This window comes from Leucoraja erinacea, chromosome 4 (assembly GCF_028641065.1).
Source record: "Leucoraja erinacea ecotype New England chromosome 4, Leri_hhj_1, whole genome shotgun sequence".
Lineage (NCBI taxonomy): Eukaryota > Metazoa > Chordata > Chondrichthyes > Rajiformes > Rajidae > Leucoraja > Leucoraja erinaceus.
Genome location: NC_073380.1, coordinates 36,412,865 through 36,432,622, shown reverse-complemented (window position 1 = coordinate 36,432,622; position 19,758 = coordinate 36,412,865). Strand labels below are relative to the sequence as shown.

Sequence of the window (19,758 nt, the reverse complement as noted above, 5' to 3'; positions counted from 1 at the left end):
GATCAGTTTGCTTTGTTCCATGTTGTTCTTGCTGTTAGTTCACAGATAGATAGATATGTGCATTTATAATATAGAAAATGTAAGACGATGTCAGATGTAGGCTAGATTAATTTTTTTTTCAGAATGGTCTCTCAGCCAAACCATTTAGCAAGTCAGTCTAAAAACTAAGCAATTTATATTAGATGGAGAAAAGTGAAGTGTTGTTGTTAACATTATTTGGGAGAATAGTTGAAAGTGTCAGTTCTAGTTATGCTGTGCAGACCATTTGGACACAAAACTGGTCTCTAAAGATCTCCACCACTGCTTAGCGTGGAAGCCTGTCAGTAGTGTGTGTGAAATGTACCGGACTCTGCTCACTAGTCAGGAGAATTCCATAATTTTGTGCTTTAAAAATCCCACTGCAACAATGTTCCTATCATCTGAACAATCCCAGCACCACCACCCTGCTGCAGAGAAACCTTCAGCTCCGCTCCCCTCATTATTGCAGAGAAGTGGATGTGATTAACAATGGAATTGGCTGTGTACTACAGTGCCCTCCATAATGTTTGGGACAAAGACCCATCATTTATTTATTTCAGGGCTTGAAATTAGCAGTTGCCCGGGTGCCAATGGCCACCCAAAGTGCCGCCGGGCAACCTAAACACCAAGTCATTTTGCCCGGCTTGGCACTGCATATACTGGTTTATACCGAAGATACACACAAAAAACTGGAGTAACTCAGCGGGTCAGGCAGCATCTCTGGAGAAAAGGAAAGTGACATTTCATGTCTGCGGCGATGACGGCTGTAGTGCGGGGCAAAGATACCAGGTGCGGGGTGACGGCGGGTCGAGCGAAAGACGGGTCCCGTGCAGCTGCGACAGCGGCTCCACCTCCTCCTGCACCCCGCCCACCCTGATAGTGACCGCTGCGTGCCACACCGCCAACGGTGATAACTGCTTTCAAAACAAACCCTCCCGCAAGCCGCGACCCATTCATCCTGCTCTGTTCCCTCCATCCATCCTGTACTGATCCCCCCCCCATTCATCTCGTACTGACACCCCCCTCCATTTATCCTGCACCGATTTTCTCCCCCCCCCCCATCCATCCTGTAGTGATCCCCCCCCATTCACCCTGTAGTGATCCACCCATTCATCCTGCACAGACCCTCCGATCCACATTGCACTGACCCACCCCCCCCCCCCCCCATTCACTGTGCATTGAACCACCCATGATCATTCATCCTGCGCTGATCCCCCCCCCCCCCCCCATCAATCCTGTACTGGTTCCCCCCCCCCCCCCCCCCCCCCATTCAACCCCACTGACATCCCCCGCACTCCAACCAACATGCACTAATTTCCCTGCCTCAATCCATGTTGGGGTTGGGGAAGGCTTACCGGGCCAGGAAAGCGGACTGCAGGAGTGGGGCGCCGTTGTGTATGGCTGCTCTGCCTGCAGTCCGTCCTTTCACCCTTTTTTATTTTTAGTCCTGTTAAAAAACAAAATGTTAGTTGGAGGTCTTTTACGTGGGTGGAGGAGAAGGGGGAAACTTTATTTCCTAGTCCCTACCTGGTCGGCGAGGGGGCTTCCCTCCGAGCTGCTTCTTCGCCCCTTCCTCGCGGCCTATCATTGGACTGGAGTGGCATTTCCTGTCGGGACCGGCCGGGACTACACCTTTGGCGGCGGCACAGCGCTGGGACACCATCACGGAGCGGGCGATGCCTTACCAGGTCTCCATGCGGTAAGCTCCGGAGTGCTGTGACTGCCGACTCCAACATCTGAGGAGCTGTGGCTGCGGGCGTCCAGCCGCGAGCGGCTCGGGATTGAAACCACCGTGGAGCCTGGGATCCGAGATCGCCAGAGTCTGAGCTCCAACCGGCGCGGTCTGAGGACTTTGGGTGCCGCCGTCTCCGGGGAGGAAGCGGCCACTCCAGACATTCCAAGCCGCTGAGGAGTGTTCTCCCGACGCCGGAGTTCCATCTTCCCGGCAAGAGGGCCTGAAAACATCGGACTGGCTTGCGGAGGCCACAAATAGGCCCCGACCTCGGGTGTTCACAGAGGAAGAGGACTGAACTTAAACGTGCTATATAAATAAAATGTACTTACTTACTTATCCATTCCACACTGATTGCCTTCTCAACCCCCCCCTCCCCCGCCATCTATCCATCCCGCATTGATTCCCCCGCCCCCACTGACCCTATTGTGCTGGAAATGTCTTCAGAGCGAACATTGACTGCTTGATAATGGAATGCAATCAAATGTGTTTTAATTCCCAATGTTACTTGTTTTAATCCATAAATATGGATTCATTAAATTGTGAACACATGAAACATTAAAACCGCAGTGTTCGATTGTCACTGCTACCGTTGACACATTATTACAGAATTCATTTTAACGGCAAATCAATGCTCTTAATATGGAGTATCAGTACTGTAGTTGTTTAATGAGCAACATTCACAACTATTACGTTGGATTTATCCAGGTTTTACTTCTATAGTCGGTCATATACATCACAAATTTGGTCAGGAGATATTTCAGTTGAAATTTTAACGTTAATTCTGAAGTGGGAATGATGGAAACAGTGTTTATCAATAATTTTCAGAAAATCTTGTGCATACAAACTGGGTTTCTTCATTGCTGTTCACAACACGTACATCTAATCTGAATGTCATGTAATGTGGCGTTTTGACACCTTTAAACATATTACCAAAAGAACATTTGCTGCAGTTATGTCCTTTGGCCATCTCTTGTCAGTTAGTGTAATGTTTAACCTGTCAGATGGGTATAGTCGGTTTTAACAGCTATTATCATAAAATGCCTTTAGAAATTTTGTTGCACCCTGTATATTTTGTTGTGGATAAATTATGTGGGAAGCGAGAGTGTTTCTGTACCAATAGCAATAACGACCCATGCTATGGCCATGTCATGATAATTTTCAGTCCTTCACAGGAAACATGCTTGCATCAATCTGTAGTGTGCATGGTTAAGCATATATGTTACCATGGTCCAGGATTTATTGCCACAGGTTGATTATACGCTGAATAATCCAACCACATTTTTGTTTGGAAGTTGAAAGAAATAATAGAAATTGCATTCATTGCAATGTGTAAAAAGAGTTGAATAGTGTATTATAATTTTGCTGCATGTCATTGTGGTATATATCATGTCTTGATTGGTGAATATGTTTAGTTTGTGACTTTATTTGAAGCAGAAATAATATGTGAATGCTTCATTGAGTATAATTCCGACTGGTAACTATGCACTTCGTCCGAGCACATTATCGCACGCATCATGCAAGCCGTCTTAAATGACCACCTAAACTGTCATTTGGCAACCTAAAAAGCTGACGAGGTTGTCCTGCTGGCAACAGGGAAAAAAGGATAAGTGAGAACCCTGTATTTGCCTCTGTACTCCACAATTTGAGATTTATAATAGAAAAAAATCACATGTGGTTAAAATGTACATTGTCAGAATTTAATAAAGGCCATTTTTATACATTTTGGTTTCACCATGTAGAAATTACCGCAGTGTTTATAAAAAGTCCCCACATTTCAGGGCACCATAATGTTTGGGACACGGCAAGTTCATGTAAAGGAAAGTAGTCATGTTTAGTATTTTGTTGCATATCCTTTGCATGCAATGACTGCTTGAAGTCTGCGATTCATGGACATCACCAGTTGCTAGATGTCTTCTCTGGTGATGCTCTGCCAAGCCTGTATTGCAGCCATCTTTAGCTTATGCTTGTGTTGGGAGCTAGTCCCCTTCAGTTTTCTCTTCAGCATATAAAAAGCATACTCAACTGGTGTAACTCAGCGGGTGAGGCAGCATTTCTAGAGAGAAGGAATGGGCACTGTATCGGATCAAGACCCTTTGTCAGACTGATGTCAGGGGAGGGGTGGGACAAAGATAGAATTTAGTCAGAGACAGTAAGACTAGTGGGAGATCTGGGAAGGGGATGGAGAGAGAAACCAAGAGCTATCTGAAGTTAGAGAAGGCAATGTTCATACCGCCGTGGTGTAAGTTACCCAAGCGAAATATGAGGTGCTGTTCCTCCAATTTGCACTGGGCCTCACTCTGACAATGGAATCAACCAAGCGCAGGCTCGACGATCATTTCACTCGGTGATAGTTTCACTGAACACCTCCGCTCAGTCCGTCTTAACCTACCTGATCTCCCGGTGGCTCAGCACTCGACTCCCCCTCCCATTCCCAGTCTGACCTTTCTGTCCTGGGCCTCCTCCATTGTCAGTGCTTTAGCAGTATCTTTGCGATCATTGTCTTCCTGTAGAATTAACTACCGGCCAATGGGTTTTGAGGCATTTGTTTGAACTTGAGCAGATAGGATGTGTCTATACATTTCAGAATTCATTACGCTACTACCATCAGTATCACTTATCATCAATGAAGATAAGTGAGCCAGTAACTTCAGCAGTCATACATGCCCAGGTCAGACCTTTTTCCAGAACTGTGGTTGCTCTTTTAAGTACTTCTTGGCAAACTGTAACCCGGCCATCCTATTTTTGCAGATAACGAATGGTTTGCATCTTGTTGTGTAGCCTCTGTATTTCTGTTCATGAAGTCTTCTGCGGACAGTGGTCATTGACAAATCCACACCTGACTCCTGAAGAGTGTTTCTGATCTGTCGGACAGGTGTTTGGGGATTTTTCTTTATTATAGAGAGGATTCTTCTGTCATCAGCTGTGGAGGTCGTCCTTGGCCTGCCAGTCCCTTTGCGATTAGTAAGCCCATCAGTGCTCTCTTTCTTCTTAATGATGTTCCAAATGTGATTCCAGGGATCCGAAGGCAAGCAGCAACTCTGGCACTATCTCGTCGTGCCATGGACCCAGACCACCTCCTCCATCAGGCTATCAGCAGAGAGCAGAGTCCACCCGACTGAAGTCCTGTCACCCCTTTGTTCCACGTGGAAAACAACTCCTAGCATCCATCCAGCCAGCCAGCTGAGACAAAAGCACACTGGATAGCCACCAAGTGATCATTGGAGTGGAAGACAACCTCATCTCCATTACACAGCTACGTCTCATCACCAGATAAAAGCTGTCCAGGGTCTGACCCCCCCAGAGGAGCATAGCTGAAGCTCAACAGACTTCATACTGGAGTTGGGCGTTTCAATGCCAGTATGTGGAGATGGGGGCTCCGCCAGAGCCCAGGCTGTGAATGCGGAGCAGAACAACAGGCAGCCAACCATGTCATCTCTGAGTGCCCGCTCTACCACCCACCAAATGAAGCTCAGGGCCTGGCAGACATTGATGCAGAGACAACAACCTGGCTGCCAACACCCAGCTTGAGATCTAACTGGTTTATTTATGTTTCATTCGCAAGAAGAAGATGTTCTGAACAGTTGATTTTGGTAAGCCTGAGGTTTGGCTGATGTCTCTTAACAGTTTTATTCTTGTTTCTTAGAAATTTCTCATAATGTCTTCTTTGACTTTCATTGGCACACTTTGGTCCTCATGTTGAAAAACAGCAATAAAAGTTTCCAAAGGTAATGGAAAGACTGGAGGAATGCCTAGGTCAGAGGTCGGCAATCTTGTTCTGCATAGGGGCCAGGATGCATGAGCGGATGGCGGGCCATATCTATCACGTGTTCACATATATCCCGCCCCGGATGGCAGGCGTCAAACCACGTGTTCACATAGATCCCGCACCTTCGAGGACGCCTCCTGGAGCACTGGCCCCTAGTTACGGGAGCTCGCGAACACGGCGCACCCAAGGACCATTGCCTTGGCTCTGTCCTGAAGGCGGTGGCTCAAATACTCATACTCACTCGTCCCAGGCCTATTGACAACCCCGATTCCGATAGTAAAGCCCAGACACGGAAGGTGTGCGGCCGTGCCGACGGCTTTGCGCAGGATGCAGTACAGCCAGTGCTCTGCCCCGTTAGGGCGCTCGGCGGCTCTGCTATTGCAACAGCCAGTGCAGGCCTCCTTGCTTCACCGCACCTGGGTGCCTCAGGCCCAGGAGGTGCCGGAGATGAAGGAAGTCTTCTGGCCGGATGACTACGGGGGGAAAAAAGTCTGCAGGCCAGATGATTTCGGGTTGCGGGCCGCATTCGGCCCGGGGGCCGTAGGTTGTCGACCCATGGTCTAAATGTTGAGAGCTCTCGATTACCTGCATTAAGGAGGCAATTAAACACACCTGAGCAATTACAAACACCCGTGAAGCCATGTGTTCCAAACATTATGGTGCCCTGAAATGGGGGGACTATGCAAAAACACAGCTATAATTTCTACATGGTGACACCAAAATGTATAAAAATGGCCTTTATTAAAATCTGACAATGCACTTTAACCACATATGATTTGTTTCTATTACAAATGTCAAATTGTGTACAGAGGCAAACAAACAAATGATGGGTCTTTGAACCAAACATTATGGAGGGCATTGTAAAAGACTAGCAGAGAAGGGGTGGGTGGGAGGAAAGGTGTAGGGTGGGTTGAGAAAAGCCTCTTGTAAAGTGGTGACAGAGACAACAGTAATTTGCTAGGTGTAATCAAAGAACAGGAGGAGAGAGAAGGAACAGATTTTGTTTTATGTTACTCGCTGAGTTACTCCTGTATTTTATCTTTTAGTTTTATAAACCAGAATCTGTAGTTCAATGTATCCTAGTAACCACTTCTGTTTTAGTTGTATGTAATATTTTTACACTGTGTCCCAACCATGGTATACTTGGGAAAAGCATTTGTGTATAGATATGTGGTATGTGGCACTTATCGCTGCTATATTAAAGTCACTGCCACCATTTTACAAACGCAAGCTCAAGCTCCCCCCCACCCTTCCGTCTGCCCCCGGCCAGTGATGCACACCGCTGCCTCTGTGGCAATCGCAGCAGCTTGGAGTCACTGCCAGTATTTTACAAACACAAGCTCAAGCTCCCCTCGATCCTCCTGCTCTCCCTCCCCCCCCCCCCCCCCCCCCGGCCAGTGATGTGATGGACACGGGGATCTGGATCAATCATCAATCGCTGACAAGGTCTCGGACAAATGGAGACGTCATGTCCGTTCGGCGGCTTTTCGACGTTATGTTTGTTCTGAGTATTGTCCTTATGGCGTGGTGTCCGTTCGGGTTCATATCCTTTCGGCGTGGTGTCCGGGTTCTTTTCCTTCCGGCTTCATATCCTTCCGGCGTTGTGCCCGTTCGGTTTCGTGTCCTTTTGGCGTCATGTCCGTTCGGTATCTTGGCTTTTCGGCGTCGTGCCTGCTCGGTATCTTGGCTACGTCTTCTTTACTTCGGCTTCTCATCCTTCGACGTCCCGTCTGGGTTTTATCACGTAAATACTGCAACTAGGAATAGTTTCCCTTTTTCAGACTTCTCGTCAATCAGATTTGATAATATGACCATTTTTGAAATGCAGCTCATATATTGCTCATATGTTTTGGTTAATGAGGGTATTTAAAAACTAAGTTATATAAGTCTACCGCCTCCCCCTTCCTCTCTTTATAGTGACACGGAGATGTGTGGTAAAACATGAACTCTCTTTGAAATTATTATATTTTCGGATATCCATCATATTCACGTCTAGCTTCTTGGAGAAAACTCCCAAGTTGTGTTAAGCTGATTTCAAAATTGCTTTTGATAACTTTCTAACCCCCGAGAGAGACATTCTTAATGTTTGAGGATGCGGGTGATTACGTTCACTGAACAATGAGCTTGCAGGCTGTATGCAGCTATTTCTACACGCCTGTGAGCATGATGTCTCCTGTATCGGTAAAGTTTAAACTATGTAGTCAATGCTGTCATATGGGTAACACTAGACAGCAATAATCTTGAGCATTCAATCCCCAGTAACCTTTGGATCAAAAATGTTTTCAATTTCATTAATTTTCATCAGTTGAATCAGCCCATTCCAATTTGAGCTTATTTTCTCTGAAGTTCGTTTTAACGGCTCTCTTTTAGTAAGCCTTCGGCAAATGAAGATCTTTGTCATCACAGTACTTTCAGATAGATTAAGTGTAAAGCATGAAATAAAAATCAAATTATATTAGTGGGTTTTAGTCCCTTGTGGCAAGATCATTGTGCAATGCAAATAGATATTTCGGAATTATCTTTCTTTTATACTGGATTGGTTACTGGAACAAATCAAATGTGCACTGCTGCACTGTATCAGTGCTTTGCATGGAGAATATTTGTAATAGCATGACTTTTTTTTTGCTGGGCTATGTTTTTCGAGCTATTCTGAAGATGGTTCAATCAACAGTGCTCTTACTTTGTTTAACATTGAGGAATGTTGTTTTTATTACAGTTATTCCATTGTCTTTGACACCATGAAGGTAAATGTAACACAATTGGTGGAATTTAATTTACACAAGATCAATGTCAATGTTGTTATTACTCATTTAACACTTGTATTGTGTGTAGCTTTCTGTAGTTTACAGAAAATCTATTTAAAGGTTTGAAAAGGAGAGGCAAGAGACGGCTGATCTTGCCAAAACCGACTGCTAACATTGGCAAAGGTTTTCAGTATTTTTTACTTTGCTGCTTGTGCTTCTTCAGCTTTGCACGTAGGAATGTGGTTGCAAAACAAAAGTACAAATTCCCAAGGTGCCCTACTTGGGTGATCTTGGCATGGTTGGGTACTTCCATCTGAGTTGTTCTTTCCATTGGTAAACCTCAACAGTTACCAATGTTTATAGCTACTCCTTCACCAGTGGAACCAACTTGATTAGTCACTTATTCAAATTTACTTTACAGTTAGTTTGCCATGCACGACATTTTCCTATTCTTAGATGACTTGTAGCAAATATTCACTTTTAATTTCCAGTACATTTTGCATTTATACTCCACTTGTGAAATGCTTAACAAGTTTGCAAATGAAATCTCTTTTTATTTTAATATGACATGTAGCAATCAAATAGAAATATTTGTCGACCTAATCATTAATTAATCAAAATGTCAATGTACTCGTCTTAAAAATGTATTTGCAGAGACGAAATCTGCACTCGCTGTGTTAAAATACATTGTGCCCTGTTCATATCTTTGTTCCAAGCTGCACCAAATCTGGAATCACAATGACGCTTGCTGGATTATTGGTAACTTTCAGCAAAGCAGATATTATACTATTGTTAATATTTTCACTACTACGAACACTTTAAGTCATTAGTGATACGAATAGAATTAAGCCATTTGGCCCATCAAGTCTTCTCCATTCTCGCATGGCTGATCTATCTCCCCCTCCTAACCCCATTCTCCTGCCTCCCCATGAAACTTCTTCCCATAACCTCTGACTCTTTCCCTCAAGATTAGAGATGGGTTGCGTTATGTTTAGTGAGTAGTGAGGCAGCTGGTGAGGCCAGCCTTGGAATTGCTGACTCTTCCAGAGATTTGGTTGGTGGCACCTAATGATAGATGTGTTGTCAACCACTTGTGCTGCCACTTATGCAGGGGGCTCCACTGCATCGCCATTAGGTTCTTTGTACCATCCTGTAATCTCCTTCCCAACTTTGTGTTCATGGGCCAAAGATTCCCCAAAGTTTTGGAAATGTTATGATTTTTAAGGATGCTATGTCAAATTCCTTGAATCATTCGTCTCTGTCCACCTGTGAATCTCTTCCTATGATGCAGCATGGAAGAGGGTGTCTATTTGAGGAATGTGGCAAACCACCCATTGGGCATGTGAATGGCGTGGACTGCCCATTCTAGAAGGCAGCATTACATGGGCTTCAGTAATGATGATGCTGACTTGGGAGAGGTCACTGACTATGGTTAGCTTGGTCTTCTAGTAAATTTGCAAGATCTTATTTTACAACTAAAGTGCTGATGGTATTTTCCTAACACCCTTCTGTTCCAAGGAGGAGAGTCGATTTTTAAAATATATTAATATAATTAAAATGCTTCATCCCTGGAGTCATTGGCTGGACCTTTTCAAAAAGCTCTTATATATCGTTCCTAAATCAAAACGCTCAGATCTGGACACAACACTCAATTTGTGACTGAACCAATGTTTTATGCACATGTACCCCAGATGTGTATTACTGCATTAGAATTGTGCCCTCTCATTTATTTTGCCTCTCTTCATTCCTCACATTTACCGTTTAAATATTATCAACCCATTTCACTATCCTGTTTGTGTGTCTCTTGTTGATTACTATCATCATAGTTCATTCATTTTCAAACTTTGTTAACTGCGTATTAGGAAATTGTGGTGTATTTAGTTGCCCAGACCCCAGCCAAGTCATCAATAAATACTAAGAAAAGCAATGGAGTTAATAACTTTAACATTACCCAACATCCCTCCTACATCCTCACTCTATTAATTTACTTGTTCAACTGAAAGCAGTAAATAAGTAGATATTTATAATAATAGCCATACAACATGGAAACGGGCCATTCAACCCAACTCATTCAAGCCAAGCAAGATGCCCTTGGTTTGGCCCATGCCCCTCTAAATTTTCCTATTTGTGTGCCTGTCCAAATATATTTTTAAATGTTGTGATTGGTATTTCCATAAGTTAAATATTGAAAAGACCAAAGCTATTATCTATCATAGGTAGACAAAAATGCTGGAGAAACTCAGCGGGTGAGGCAGCATCTATGGAGTGAAGGAAATAGGCAACATTTCGGGTCGAGACCATTCTTCAGACTTTAGACTATTATCTATCATCCCTGTTAAGAATTTTTTTCCTTAACATCAATTCTATCTCTCCTCAGCATTGTTTAAAACTAATCCATATTATTCGCAAATTTGCCATGTTTGTCCCTGAGACAGACTTCAGTTATACATCCATGTCGTCAAAGACACTCATTATTATTACTCTAAATTGCCTTCCTCGGTTCACCTGTTCAGATCACTATACATAACTATGTTACTTCTTTAAGCTTAAGGATTCCAACACATGGAATCCCCCATCATTCTGTGCTCTGGAATAAAGGATATTAAAACTCTACCTATATTCTACTTGTGAGTTACCAACGTATTTGCCTATTCACTATCAGCTCCTACAAGCAAGGTTTCAACTTTAGATCTCACATTTCAAGAAGAGTCTCGACTTGAAATGTCATCCATTCTTTTTCTCCAAATATGCTGCCTGTCCCGCTGAGTTACCCCGGCATTTTGTGTCTACAAATCCCTATGATGCGGGTCATCATATCCTGGAAATATACCTCTGTTCCACTTCCTTTAATTTCACAAATCATTTCATGAATGATTTTTGCCAATGCTAATTTAATTGAACTAATTAACCATATAACAATTACAGCACGGAAACAGGCCATCTCGGCCCTACAAGTCCATGCCGAACAAATTTTTTTTTTCCCCTTAGTCCCACCTGCCTGCACTCGTACCATAACCCTCCATTCCCTTCTCATCCATATGCCTATCCAATTTATTTTTAAATGATACCAATGAACCTGCCTCCACCACTTCCACTGGGAGCTCATTCCACACCGCCACCACTCTCTGCGTAAAGAAGTTCCCCCTCATATTACCCCTAAACTTCTGTCCCTTAAATTCATTCTAGTTCTAATTACTTCCAAGATTCTTCTGTTCTCAATTTTTATTTTGTTTCAGTTTGGAAGGAACCCATATTAGCTTTTGTTAATCTAATTCTTTATACATACACAAGCTATTGCATTCTGATTACTTCTCACTAGGTTTCCATATCTATTTTCTATTTTCCCTTTAAATTAACTTGATTATCCCTTGGTGAATTCTAAATTCATCCCAATCCTCAGACATGCTGGGGGTGGGGGGAATGGCCAGCACCGCCATTCAATGTGGTCAAGGCTGATCATCCACAATCAGTGCCCTTTCCTTTTAATTTTTTTCTATTGTATGATTAAAGGGCCTGTCCCACTTTCGCGACCTAATTCACGACCTCTGCCGAGTTTGCCCTTCACTCATACTCGCAGCATGGTCGTCACGAGGTCGTAGGAGGTCGTAGGTAGCAGGCAGTGATGCTAGTCGTAGGTACTCGTGGCATCAAGTAGGTCGGGGCGTTTTTTCTAGCATGATGAAAAATGTCCACGAGTAAAAAAGATAATAAATTAGGTCGAGAAAGTGGAACAGGCCCTTAAACTCCATTAAATACCACACTGGACCACTTTTTCGTACCTTTGCTTGCTTCTAAATTATGTATTAATTCCTTAAATAATTGCAGGTTTGCTGTCATACCTTTTAATGCAACTTCCCAATCTACACAGCAGGGTCTCATGCCTTTTCTTGTTTGCTTTGTTCAGTTTTAGAGCCCTTGTTTCAGATTGAACTAAAATCTGTTAAAGTGTTTATACAATACTTCTGTAATATTGTCATCACTGTTCCCTAAAGACACCATAACTGCCAGAATACAACATAAACTGATTATAAAATAGCCTGTTACCTGGTATACTAGAATATACTGATCTTGAAAACCAATTCTAATACATTCCATAAATTAATCTTCTACATTATTACTTCTCGGTTGGTTTGCACAGCCTATGTGTAGATTAAACTCCCATATGATTGGTGTATTACCCTTGTCACTTGTCTTTCATTTTATGAATCATGCATTTCCACTGTAGTTTGGGTAGTCGTGTTTCAAAGTGTTTTATGTCCATTGCTGTTTATTAGCTCCATCCAAATTGATCTTACTACATAGAAACATAGAAAATAGGTGCAGGAGTAGGCCATTCGGCCCTTCGAGCCTGCACCGCCATTTAATATGATCATGGCTGATCATCCAACTCAGTATCCTGTGCCTGCCTTCTCTCCATACCCCCTGATCCCTTTAGCCACAAGGGCCACATCTAACTCACTCTTAAATATAGCCAATGAACTGGCCTCAACTACCTTCTGTGGCAGAGAATTCCACAGATTCACCACTCTCTGTGTGAAAAAAGTTTCCCTCATCTCGGTCCTAAAAGATTTCCCCCTTATCCTTAAACTGTGACCCCTTGTTCTGGACTTCTCCAACATCGGGAACAATCTTCCTGCATCTAGCCTGTCCAAACCCCTAAGAATTTTGTACGTTTCTATAAGATCCCCCCGCAATCTTCTAAATTCAAGCGAGTACTAGCCGAGTCTATCCAGTCTTTTTTCATATGAAAGTCCTGCTATCCCAGGAAACAGTCTGGTGAACCTTCTCTGCACTCCCTCTATGGCAAGAATGTATTTTCTCAGATTAGGGGACCAAAACTGTACACAATACTCCAGGTGTGGTCTCACCAAGGCTCTGTACAACTGCAGTAGAACCTCCCTGCTCCTATACTCAAATCCTTTTGCTATGAATGTTAATATACCATTCGCTTTCTTCACTGCCTGCTGCACCTGCATGCCTACTTTCAATGACTGGTATACCATGACACCCAGGTCTCGTTGCATCTCCCCTTTTCCTAATCGGCCACCATTCAGATAATAGTCTACTTTCCTGTTCTTGCCACCAAAGTGGATAACCTCACATTTATCCACATTATACTGCATCTGCCATGCATTTGCCCACTCACCCAACCTATCCAAGTCACCTTGCAGCCTCCTAGCATCCTCCTCACAGCTAACACTGCCCCCCAGCTTCATGTCATCCGCAAACTTGGAGATGTTGCATTCAATTTTCTCGTCCAAATCATTAATATATATAGTAAATAGCTGGGGTCCCAGCACTGAGCCTTGCGGTACCCCACTAGTCACTGCCTGCCTTTCTGAAAAGGACCAGTTTACACCTACTCTTTGCTTCCTGTTTGCCATCCAGTTCTCTATCCAAATCAATACCGAACCCCCAATACCGTGTGCTTTATGTTTGCATACTAATCTCTTATGTGGGATCTTGTCGAAAGCCTTCTGAAAGTCCAGATATAACACATCCACTGGTTCTCCCTTATCCACTCTACTAGTTACATCCTCGAAAAATTCTATAACATTCGTTAGACATGATTTACCTTTCATAAATCCATGCTGACTTTAATGATTTCACTACTTGATTTACTGAGCCAAGAAGTTCCTTCCTCCTTACAGACTTCATAGCATTCTTCAAAGAAATTGTGTATCATGCTTAAGCTGGGTTATTTGCAAATAATTACAAGAAATAGACAGTGTTTTCATTTTGAAGGCAGCCTAGATCACGTTTTGTCCCAGACGTGATGAGAGGATTTGTGCTTTGACCTCCAGGGCGACAGAGTTTTCACATGACTGGATTTGAATAGGCTGCTACATTGCAGTGTGAAATGTATAAGGGGATTTTATTTAAGCTTTTTATAACTTGACTTATGTAAAAACATAGTTGTGATTATTAATACTCTTTTTTTTTTAATGTTCCATAATGTGTTCTCGTCCCTATAATTCACATCCAAAGGTGCAGTCACGTTGCTATTTACAATGGCTGAAAGTTAATAGATTACAATGCAATAATTGTAATAGTTGTACAGGGAATTAAACTTTATGTAGCATAAATTTTACTATTTATGTGTCAGAAGAACTGATGCAAAACACTTGCACAGCACTTGCACAGACTGAATGTGTTTCTATTTTATAGTTTTGTTTAATTTAGGCTTTTGTGTTTCCTGTGCAGATTGATGAATTAAAAGTTATTTGTTCTGTTGAGTTCTCCAAATTTATTGCATTGCTTTGGGAATTCTCTAAGTATCATTATACAGTTAATGTTTAAATTAAGATTTCCTTTTAAACTGAAGAAAGAATTTGTTTATACAGCATTTTCCCCTCTTTTGGAGTATCCCAAAGTGGGTGCAGTCAGTATAGTTCCTTCTGGTGTACTTCTGTCGTGTGAGCAAAGCTAACTGCAAACTTTCATTCAGAAAGGTAGAGAAAGATAAGTTTAAATGGCTGTTGGTGATGCCAATTTAGAAATAAATTTCAGACAGAGTGCCAGGGGACTCTTGAAAACATATCGTGAAAAAGGTTGTCAGATACCCAGTTTTTATTTTTATTTTTGTGTGGAGGAGGTGGCTTAGTTTGCCAGCTGTGGTAACCAATCACTCAGTCAAGAAAATAGTCAGCAGTAAGACATTTCTTCCCTAATTATGAGAAAAACGGACATCTTCAAAATCATTTATAATTAGAAGCAACTTTTAATCTGCCTATCTCCCTATATTCATTCTCCAAGACCATCCATTTTTCTACCTATGCCATTAGTTCCAATATGTGCATTGATCTCTGGCTGCTCATCCTACCCATGAGAAATTTCTGCAACCGCTCGAATGTTCTTGATCTTTGCATCATCCTGGTGTCTCTTTTGCATCCTTAGAATCGTTTGTCTGCCCCTCAACTATCGAGTCTCCCATCACTGTAGCTCTTCCTGTCTCCACCCTTCCCTGCTATGCATCAGTGCCATCATGTTGCCACAGATCTGGCTGCTAGATAAAGTCTCCTTCCACTGCTACCCTTCTGAAAGGCCATACTCTCCACCGATATCTAAAAATGATTACGGTGAGGAGAATTGCCACAGGCCATTCCTACTCCTGCTCTCTTGCTACTGTCTGCACCTTGGGTGTGACCATCTGACTGCTATCTATGATGCTCTCAGCATCACGGGTGCTCCTGAGACAGTCGCAGGGGGAGCATAAAACAGTATTTTATAGGAGGAGCATACAACTGCCCTAATTTCCATCCTGGCCACAAAGGCTAAAGAAGTTAGAAAGACCTTATCTTGCCATTCCGCTGCTCTGCCTTCTTGCCAAAACCTTGCATGTCAAAGCCTCTGCAATTAATACACAAACACTTCACTGGGAACTCAAAAACAGCCACTACCACAATGGCTATTCAGCTAGAGTTGGTCTCCTTGTTACCGGATTCCAGGAGCTGAACTTTAATGGCTGATTTTTAAATCTCCCACGCTGCTTCTCTTTTGTAGCTCTCCAGTAGTTTGTGAAACTTGTGAAAGAGTTGGCTAACAGATGAACTAAGGGTTGTTTGAATGTTGCCAAACAAACAAGAAATTGGAAGGGTATTGAGAGAAGTTTGAGATGTCACATGTGGGCATCATTAGAAGGATCAGTAAGTGATGGGGAAAGAGTATCCAGGCAGTTTGGAAGTGCAATAGCGAGGCAGTTGTAGACAGGGAGTACACAGGAAGTGAGCAGGAGATATGAATGGAAATGGACAGTACTGAAGATGGTGAGGTTGGTCAGGTAGCCACTGGGAAGATTGGTGTGGAGACACAAAAGGCTGGAATCTAGAGCAAAAAACAAACTGCTGGAGGAACTCAACAGGTCAAGATCAAGATTCAAGAGAGTTTATTGTCATGTGCCCCAGATAGGACAATGAAATTCTTGCTTTGCTTCAGCACAACAGAATTATAGAAGGCATGAATACGGAACAGATCAGTGTGTCCATTACCATTGTAGCAAGCAGCATCTGCAAAAGGAAATGGACAGTTGGGGTTTCGGGTCACAAACCTTTGCCTAAACAGACAGAGGAGGGGAAGTAGCTTGGATAGAGAGGCGATGGGTGTTGGACAAGGCGTCCATTCCCATACTGAACTGATGGCATTGATGACATCTACTACCAGAATGTTACCAAATGCAAACGAGCGGAGGTATAGCACCTCATATTGCTCTATAATCTGACGGCATGAACATTGAATTTTCTAATTTCAGTTAACCTGCCCTATCTCTCAATCCCTCTATTCAGATCCAGATCCTCCCATAAGTAACCCTTCTTTCCCACAGCACCGTCCCCCTCTCATCCAGATTCTTTCCCCATCCACCCCATTGCCCATCACCCACACACTCATCCATTGGGTCACCTCAGTTTCAATTTAGTTTATTGTCACGTGTACCGAGGTATCGTAAAAAGCTTTTGTTGCGTGCTAACCAGTCAGCGGAAAGACAATATGTGATTACTGATTACAATCGAGCCATTCACAATGTTCAGATACATGATATGGGAATAACGTTCAATGCAAGATAAAACCAGTAGAGTCTGATCAAGGATAGTATGAGGGTCTCCAGTGAGGTAGATAGTAGTTCAGGACTGCACTCTAGTTGTGGTAGAATGATTCGGATGCCTAATAAACAGCTGGGAAGAAACTGTCCCTTCCTGCCACTGTTCCCACCTTCCTTGTATGGTGCCATACTTCACCTTCCTTTCCCATCAGATTCCATCATCTGTGTCCTTTGGTTTCTTCTGATCACGTCCCATCCTCTCCACTGGCTGAATTGCAAGAGGATTTGAGTTTAGGACCAAGGAGGTCCTACTGCAGTTGTACAGGGCCCTGGTGAGACCGCACCTGAAGTATTGAGAGCAATTTTGGTCTCCTAATTTGCGGAAGGACATTATTGTTATTGAGGGAGTGCAGCTTAGGTTCATTCCCGGGATGACGAGACTGACGTACGATGAAAGAATGGGCCATCTGGGCTTGTGTTTGCTGGAATTTAGAAGGATGAGAGGGGATTATATTGAATAGAAACATATAATTGGATTGGATAGGCTAGATGCAAGAAAAATGTTCCTGATGTGGGAGTCCAGAACCAGGGTTACAGTTTAAGAATAAGGCAAGGCCATTTAGGACTGAGATGAGGAAAACCTTTTTCACCCAGAGAGTTGTGAATCTGTGGAATTCTCTGTCACAGAAGGTAATGGAGGCCAATTCACTGGATGTTTTCAAGAGAGTTAGGTTTAGTTCTTCGGGCTAAAGGGAATCAAGGGATATGGAGAAAAAGCCGGAATAGGGTACTGATTTTGGATGATCAGCCACGATCATATTGAATGGTGGTGCTGTCTCGAAGGGCTGAGTGGTCTACTCCTGCAACTATTTTCTATGTTTCTATGACTTCATCCACCATTCTACTTTTCTCACCTGGATCCACCTATTACATGTTTAAGAAGGAACTGCAGATGCTGGAAAATTGAAGATAGACAAAAATGCTGGAGGAACTCAGCGCGTGAGGCAGCAAAGATCTCCATTGATGCTGCCTCACCCGCTGAGTATCTCCAGCATTTTTGTCTACCTCCACCTATTAGATGCAAGCTCTCCCATCCCCACCTTCTCCCCACTTCTTTAGTACGAGCTATCTGGCAGTCGACTGTTTTAGATACTGTTTCTCTAGAGTAAAGATAGAAAGGTGATTGGATTTTAACAAGGCAACGGGTTCTGGCTTGGTCTGGCAAGAACTTTGTAAGATTGGCCCTAGACTGTAGCTCTTATCTAAGAACAGAATTTTTCCAGTGATTACCTCTACTACTTCCATCCAATAATAGACTTTAGGAAGAATAAAACGGACATGGTACCATTGACTATCAGAGGGGACTGTGTGGAGAGGGTGGCGGATTTCCGCTTCCTGGGAATCCATATTGAGGAGGTCCTGACGTGGAGCGTGAACACCACTGCGCTGCTGAAAAAGGTCCAGCAGAGACTGCACTTCCTGAGGGTGCTCAGGAAGAATAACATCACTCAGAGACTGCTGCTGTCCTTTTATCGGTGCTCCATTGAGAGCATACTAACATACTGTGTATGCGTGTGGTACACCAGCTGCACAGCGGCTCAGAGGAAAGCGCTCCAGAGGGCCATTGACAACGCCCAGAGGATTGTCGGCTGCCCTCTCCTTACCTTGGAGGACTTACACAGTTCTCGCTGCACCAAAAAATCCCAGAGTATCATAAAGGACATTTCCAACCCCGGACACTCCCTGTTTGAACTGTTGCCGTCAGGCAGACGGTACAGATCTACAAGGACAAGGACGAACAGACTAAAAAACAGTTTTTTACCCCACTGCTATAAAAGCACTAAGAATAGAATAGAATAGAATAGTTTCTTTATTGTCATTGTAACATGGGCCATGTACAACGAAATTTAAAATGTCAGCCAGTCAGTGCAGCATTCAAACATTTCTAAAGCTAACGAAACATCCACGGTAAAATAATAAAGATAAGCAATAAATAAAAAAACACAGACAAAGCACGCATACACACCCAACCCTCCATCCTTCTGTCGATTTCACCGTTACCACAGTCCCTTAGTCTGTATCGCCCCTGCGTTCCTTGGCGGCCACATTTAGTGCTTTTATAGCAGTGGGGTAAAAACTGTTTTGTAGTCTATTTGTCCTTGTCCTTGTGGATCTGTACCGTCTGCCTGACGGCAACAGTTCAAACAGGGAGTGTCCGGGTGGGAGATGTCCTTTATTATATTCTGGGTTTTTTTGGTGCAGCGGGAACTGTGTAGGTCCTCCAAGGTAAGGAGAGGGCAGCCGACAATCCTCTGGGCGTTGTCAATGGCCCTCTGGAGCGCTTTCCTCTGAGCCACTGTGCAGCTGGTGTACCACACGCATACACAGTATGTTAGTATGCTCTCAATGGAGCACCGATAAAAGGACAGCAGCAGCCTTTGAGTGATGTTGTTCTTCCTGAGCACCCGCAGGAAGTGCAGTCTCTGCTGGACCTTTTTCAGCAGCGCAGTGGTGTTCACGCTACACGTCAGGTCCTCCTCAATGTGGATTCCCAGGAAGCGGAAATCCGCCACCCTCTCTACACAGTCCCCTCTGATGGTCAGTGGTACCATGTCCGTTTTGTTTTTCCTGAAGTCTATTATTACCTCCTTCGTCTTTGAGGTGTTGAGGAGCAGGTTATTTTCTTCGCACCACCCTGTCAGCTGCTCCACCTCATCCCGGTAGGCGTACTCGTCCCCCGCGGAGATGAGTCCCACCACTGTAGTGTCATCCGCAAATTTGACAATGGTGTTGCTGTGGTGGGCGGGGGTGCAGTCATGCGTGTAGATGGTGTAGAGCAGGGGGCTCAGTACACAGCCCTGTGGAGAGCCGGTACTGAGGCTGAGGGCCGTGGATGTGTGATGGCCCACTCTGACTCTCTGGCTTCGACCCGACAGGAAGCTATTTATCCACGTACAGG

The 19,758-nt window shown here is 43.7% G+C and overlaps 1 protein-coding gene across 12 annotated transcripts in view; it reads left to right on the top strand.

The window, feature by feature from the left end:
* The window catches only part of LOC129696276 (protein FAM110B-like), a 137,663-nt gene that overhangs the window by 103,428 nt on the left and 14,477 nt on the right, over positions 1 to 19,758 (top strand). The window contains exon 3 of one of the 12 annotated variants that reach the window (XM_055634035.1): positions 4,769 to 5,343. The exons of the other annotated variants lie outside the window; for them this stretch is intronic. The gene's annotated coding sequence lies outside the window, so the exon portion shown is untranslated. The remainder of the gene's footprint in view (positions 1 to 4,768; positions 5,344 to 19,758) is intronic. 12 annotated transcript variants of the gene reach the window in all.